The sequence below is a fragment of the Giraffa tippelskirchi genome, chromosome 12, assembly GCF_054371585.1.
Source record: "Giraffa tippelskirchi isolate mGirTip1 chromosome 12, T2T-mGirTip1v1.2.pri, whole genome shotgun sequence".
Classification (NCBI taxonomy): Eukaryota; Metazoa; Chordata; class Mammalia; order Artiodactyla; family Giraffidae; genus Giraffa; species Giraffa tippelskirchi.
This window is the reverse complement of record NC_137286.1, coordinates 13273052-13279688: the sequence shown is the minus strand read 5'-3', so window position 1 is coordinate 13279688 and position 6637 is coordinate 13273052.

Below are 6637 nucleotides of genomic sequence, written 5' to 3'. Positions count from 1 at the left end.
CTTGCTATTCTTTGGAACTCTGCATTCAGATGAGAATATCTTTCCTTTTCTCCTTTGCTTTTCGCATCTCTTCTCTTCCCAGCTATCTGTAAGGCCTCCTCAGACAGCCATTTTGCTTTTTTGCATTTCTTTTCCATGGGGATTTTCTTGATCCCTGTCTCCTGTACAATGTCACGAACCTCTGTCCATAGTTCATCAGGCACTCTGTCTATCAGGTCTAGTCCCTTAAATCTATTTGTCACTTCCACTGTATACTCATAAGGGATTTGATATAGGTCATACCTGAATGGTCTAGTGGTTTTCCCTACTTTCTTCAATTTAAGTCTGAATTTGGCAATAAGCAGTTCATGATCTGAGCCACAGTCTGCTCCTGGTCTTGTTTTTGCTGACTGTATAGAGCTTCTCCATCTTTGGCTGCAAAGAATATAATCAATCTGATTTCGGTGTTGACCATCTGGTGATGTCCACGTGTAGAGTCTTCTCTTGTGTTGTTGGAATAGGGTGTTTGCTATTACCAGTGCGTTCTCGTGGCAAAACTCTATTAGCCTTTGCCCTGCTTCATTCTGTACTCCAAGGCCAAACTTGCCTGTTACACCAGGTGTTTCTTGACTTCCTACTTTTGCATTCCAGTCCCCTATAATGAAAAGGACATCTTTTTTGGGTGTTAGTTCTAGAAGGTCTTGTAGGTCTTCATAGAACCGTTCAACTTCAGCTTCTTTGGCGTTACTGGTCGGGGCATAGACTTGGATTACCGTGATATTGAATGGTTTGCCTTGGAAACGAAGAGAGATCATTCTGTCGTTTTTGAGATCGCATCCAAGTACTGCATTTCGGACTCTTTTGTTGACCATGATGGCTACTCCATTTCTTCTAAGGGATTCTTGCCCACAGTAGTAGATACAATGGTCACCTGAGTTATATTCACCCATTCCAGTCCATCTTAGTTAGCTGATTCCTAGAATGTCAACGTTCACTCTTGACATCTCCTGTTTGACCACTTCCAGTTTGCCTTGATTCATGGACCTAACATTCCAGGTTCCTATGCAATATTGCTCTTTACAGCATCGGACTTTGCGTCTATCACCAGTCACATCCACAGTTGGGTATCGTTTTTGCTTTGGCTCCATCCCGTCATTCTTTCTGGAGTTATTTCTCCACTGATCTCCATTAGCATATTGGGCACCTACTGACCTGGGGAGTTCATCTTTCAGTGTCCTATCCTTTTGCCTTTTCATACTGTTCATGGGGTTCTCAAGGCAAGAATACTGAAGTGGTTTGCCATGCCCTTCTCCAGTGGACCACAATCTGTCAGACCTCTCCACCATGACCCATCCGTCTTGGGTGGCCCCACACGGCATGGCTTAGTTTCATTGAGATAGACAAGGCTGTGGTCCCTGTGATCAGATTAGCTAGTTTTCTGTAGTTTTAATTTTAGTGTGTCTGCTCTCTGATGCCCTCTCGCAACACTTACCGTCTTACTTGGGTTTCTCTTACTTTGGGCCTTGGGTAATTCCTCTTGCCGTCGCCCCGCCGCCGCCGACCCCAGCCCCCGGCCTGGCCTAGCCTCTCTGGGCTGCCGCCCCCGGGCCCCGGCCCTCGGCCCCTGGCCCGGCCTAGGCCCTGTCAGCCGCTGCCCCCGGCCCCCGGCCCGGCCTAGCCCCTGTCGGCTGCCGCCCCCGGCCCCCGGCCCGGCCTAGCCCCTCTCGGCCGCCGCCCCCAGCTCCCGGCCCCCGGCCCGGCCTAGGCCCTGTCAGCCGCCGCCTCCAGCTCCCGGCCCCCGGCCCGGCCTAGGCCCTGTCGGCCGCCGCCCCTGGCCCCCGGCCCGGCCTAGCCCCTCTCGGCCGCCGCCCCCGGCCCCCGGGCCCCGGCCCGGCCTAGCCCCTGTCAGCCACCGCCCCCGGCCCCCGGCCCCCGGCCCCCGGCCCGGCCTAGCCCCTCTCGGCCGCCGCCCCCGGCTCTCGGCCCCCAGCCCCTGGCCCGGCCTAGCTCCTCTCGGCCACGCTTCTGCGCCGAGCCGTCGCAGCCGCCTCGCTTCTGCGCCGAGCCGTCGCAGCCGCCTCGCTTCTGCGCCGAGCCGTCGCAGCCGCCTCGCTTCTGCGCCGAGCCGTCGCAGCCGCCTCGCTTCTGCGCCGAGCCGTCGCAGCCGCCTCGCTTCTGCGCCGAGCCGTCGCAGCCGCCTCGCTTCTGCGCCGAGCCGTCGCAGCCGCCTCGCTTCTGCGCCGAGCCGTCGCAGCCGCCTCGCTTCTGCGCCGAGCCGTCGCAGCCGCCTCGCTTCTGCGCCGAGCCGTCGCAGACAAACCACAGTCTGCCCCAAAACCATTTCTCCAAGAGGATTACTTTATATTAGGTATGCTTATACACGCACACACACAGACACACACACACAGATATACACACACAAAACACAGAAGACTAAGAAAAGATATCAAAATTTTAAGTGGTATGATTTTAATTTTTCTTCCTCATACTTTTGTTTTCTAAATTCCCCCATTACTACTCTTAAAAAATCAAAGACAGATGAAAAAGAAACACTTCCTTATAATTATATACATATCATAATGATCCTCAAAACTGCTGCTTCTGAGTCCTTTCCTTGTATTCATCTGCTTATTCATTTTCAACAAATATTTATTGAGTGCCTACTCAATAAATTGTGGGATGTGCCTATTGTGCCTGTGGGATGTTACATATTGTGCTACTTCATCTGAACATCTCTCATAGAAAGGTGCTCTCATTTCATATTTATGTTCTCCTGTTTATCCCCAAATTTGATATAAATTTCTTTTTATTCCTCTTTCACTTATTGAACATCAACCATGTGTTAGTCACTACACTGGACAGGCATTAAAAGGAAATGTGATAGAAAATGAGCACCACACCTAGTGAAGAGGACAGACATGTAAAGAGCAGAACCAGGCTAAGAGGTGTGATTATATAGAGCTGTGCACAATGTTGCACTACTCAAAGGAAAGAAAAACTCATTATCAAAGAAAGCTGGGAGAGAATTTCTCAGTAGAGGAGACATTTCAACTGGACCTTGAATGATGGGTCAAATGATCATGGATGAGAAAGAAGGAGACTGGCAGAGAAGGAGGAGGCTGGCAGAGAGGTGGAGGCTGACTGGGAAGGCTCTGTGGGGCAAGCTGGGGGCAGCAGGGAGGGCTCCCAACTCCAAAGCAGGCAGAGATTCTAATGACACTGGCTGGCGTCTACCAACAAAGGCATGGAAGGGGTCAATGGGCTTGGAGCACACATTCTTGTTTGGAGGTGGAAGGACTGTTTGCTGACCTTTCCAGTCTTGTCCAGTCACCCACCAATCCCAGCTCTTTCCCCTTCCCTTCCATCTGAATTGCACTGTGGTTTGCCCAGAGCCCTCAGCCATTGACACTCAGTCATTGATACTCACCATGCTCAATCCTCATGTCTGCTCTCCATAGGCTGCATCAAGTTTTCGTTCTTCACCAGTTAGAGGGATTGCCAAGTCAAATAATGGTTTTTCCTTTTCTGGAAATGGTGCCAGTTAACAGAAGGGTGAGGTCTGCATTGCTAGACTCTGTCCCTGGCGATAGCTGATTAATCTAGGAATAACCATCTGATCTAGACTCTTTCAGCCAGTCAGGTTCCTGCTGAGGACTTTTAACCTGAACTGGAGCCCCATGATGGAAATTCTAGCTGTGTGTATGTGCAGGGAGTTTAGTTACATGACAGCAAAGTGTGAGGTTGTCAGGAACTCCTGACACTGTAGCCTGAGCTGCCTGGGTTAAACATGGACTGCCTGGATGTGACATGAGATGGGGGTGGGCAGGAAGAGGGGGTGGATATTAGTTGAACACTGAAAGAGGAATATTGTAATTTAGAATGGTTGCTTCTGATGGTGCTGAGAGACTCAAATCCCAGTATTACTGACCTAGCAAAAAAGACTTCCTCAGAACTGTCTTGTGACCCTTCTGAATGAAGCTCTTATGGCTGTGGCCCAAAGCTCAGATGATGAAAACCCAGTTCAGAACTGATTTTGAGGATTTCTGAAGTACACTGCCAGTTGAATTCACAACTGAGGTAGATATTGTTAATGAACATCAAAGTGGTAGATTATATGTCCAAGTGTGCACTTCAGTTGTGTCCGACCCTGTGACCCTATGGACTGTAGCCTGCCAGGCTCCTCTGTGCATGGGATTCTCCAGGCAAGAATACTGGAGTGGATTGCCATGCCCTCATCCAGGGAGGAGATCTTCCCGACCCAGGGATTGAATCCTTGTCTCCGGCACCTCCTGCACTGGCAGGTGGGTTCTTTCCCACTGGTGCCACCTGGGGAGCCCTTTATACTTCCACAAATGACTACAATAATCCCTCCTAACCCATAGGCTCTTCGGTCATGTCACCTTGCCACTCAAAAGAGGTGGAGTCTGTTTCTCCTGCCTTTGAACCTGGGCTGACACTGGGACCACCTTGGACAGTAGAATGAAGAAGTGATACTCTGAGACTTTGAAGTCTCAAGTGTTAAAGAAAATCTGGCAGCTCCCACTTCAGTGTTCTGGGGGAAGCCAACTGCCACGTAAGAAGTCCAATTACTATGACACTACAAGTCTGTGCGTAAGCCAAAGCTATTAATAGCTTGATGGAGAGGCCACGTAGAGAGACAAATGCCTCTTGGCCAGAACCCAGCTGCTGCAGTCAACCCAGCTGAACAGCCAGATGTGTGAGTTAGGAAGCCATCTTGGACATCCCAGCCCTGGCCCACAAAGAAGCCTAAACTTGTTCCTTTGGAGGACGGTGCTTTCTGATAAGTCTGCTGCATTTGGTGGCCTTCAGTGAACCTCATCTCTCAATATTTATGATTGTGCTTAGTCCTCCTCCCTTAAGTCTGGGCTAGGCTGGTGATTGGCTCTAGCCAATAGAATGTAGATGGTGTTTTGCTAGTACTAGGCCCAAGTGTGGCAGCTTCCTCTTTTGCATTTTTAGGAGACCTGAGCTGCCATGTAAGAGGTCCAACTAACCTGGTAAAGCAGCCTCATAGAGGGGCCAGGTAGAAAAGAAACATGTCCAGAGACTACTACATGGAGTGAGAAAGAAGCTCAGACATCAGGTGCCCAGCTGAGCTGAGTCTCCAGCCAACCCTCCAGCAGAGGATATACAAGAGGGGTCATTGGTAAGACCAGCAGAAACACCCAGCTGAGTCCAGCCCAGGCTACCATCTTGAGAAAATAAAATGGTGGTTGTTTTGTTGTTGTTCAGTTGCTCAGTTGTGTCTGACTTTTTGCAATCCCATGGATGCAAAGATCACCTAAATTCTTATTTAGATCTAAATTCTTCCTTCGAGGAAACCTATGCCAGTTCCTGCTGTGCTTCCCTTGTAGACTAAATCTAAAAATCCCTCCTTTTCCCTACTCGTTGTCAAATGGTGGATTCTGACTCAAACTGGAGAGTGTTAAGCACTATCAGAATAGAAAAGAATTATACCATAGAATTGCAAATTATAGAGTATGCTCTTTTTATTGTTAAAACTCAGAGGAAATGTTTATGGACCAGGAATTTTGAAATGGTCGACAAAAGATTGAAGAATGTAATTTGTGATTATTTTTTATTCATTGTCATAGTGATGCTGTATTTGTTATGCTAGCTAAGGCTGCTGGCTGGGGTTCTAAGGGACTGGATTGACTAATGTAAATTGGGCCCAATACCTGCACTGTTAGGTGATGGTGAAGGGCCAGAAAGCACCTGATACAGTGGAGAGAGAAGAATTCAAAGACTGATAACACTCAGAAGTCTCTCTCCCTTTTTTCATCATTAAGAGCAGATTGATAAGGGAAGCATCTAAGTCTTTTAAAATGTGCTCCCTGACACACCCTGTACAATAGCTAACACTTCTAACAGCACTTTCTAGATGCCAGGCTCTGTTCCAAGCACTTTACATATGTTAACTCCTTCAATTCCCAAGGAATCAAATGAGGCAAGTAATGTCATTTTTATATTGGCAATAAAACTGAGACACAGAGAAGTTAAGTCACTTTCTCAAGATGATGCAGCTAGAAAGTGGCAAAGACAGCATTCTAACATAGATGATCCTACTTTGGAGTCCAAGCTCTTAACTGCCATCTTGGTAGGACTGGATGAAGGCAGGTAGTGCTTCACTTAGATATGGATCCCTTATGTTAACGGAAATGAGAGGTGCCGAAGATGACCACATCCCCAGTGCTCATTATAATGACAGCCAAGTGGGCACCGTAGCCATGGTACCTAGAGGGCCTTGGCACCTGATATGTTGCTTCCATGTCAAGCATGGGCCTTCCCCTGGCCATTTAGTGGCACACTGTAACTCTTCTGCCACTGTGACTCTGTGCCCCATTCTAGTGGGGAGCAAGGTGACCATCTCACTATGTAGTAGGACCCGAAGAGCATAAAGAAACAATTTCCTAAGATACCCTGGTAAGATTCAGTGATGAAATAGAAAATCAAAGTTAATAAGAATACGCTTTAGCAAAGTTTGGATGAAGTCAGTATTCTGGATCCCACAGCGATCTCCCATTCCAAAGTAAAGAACAGGCTAGAGAACCACACGTTGCCTACTGCCAAGACAAACAATGCCTGGAAATGGGAGGCTGAACATGCCACATACCATTTAGAATTTCTGCTCTAATAA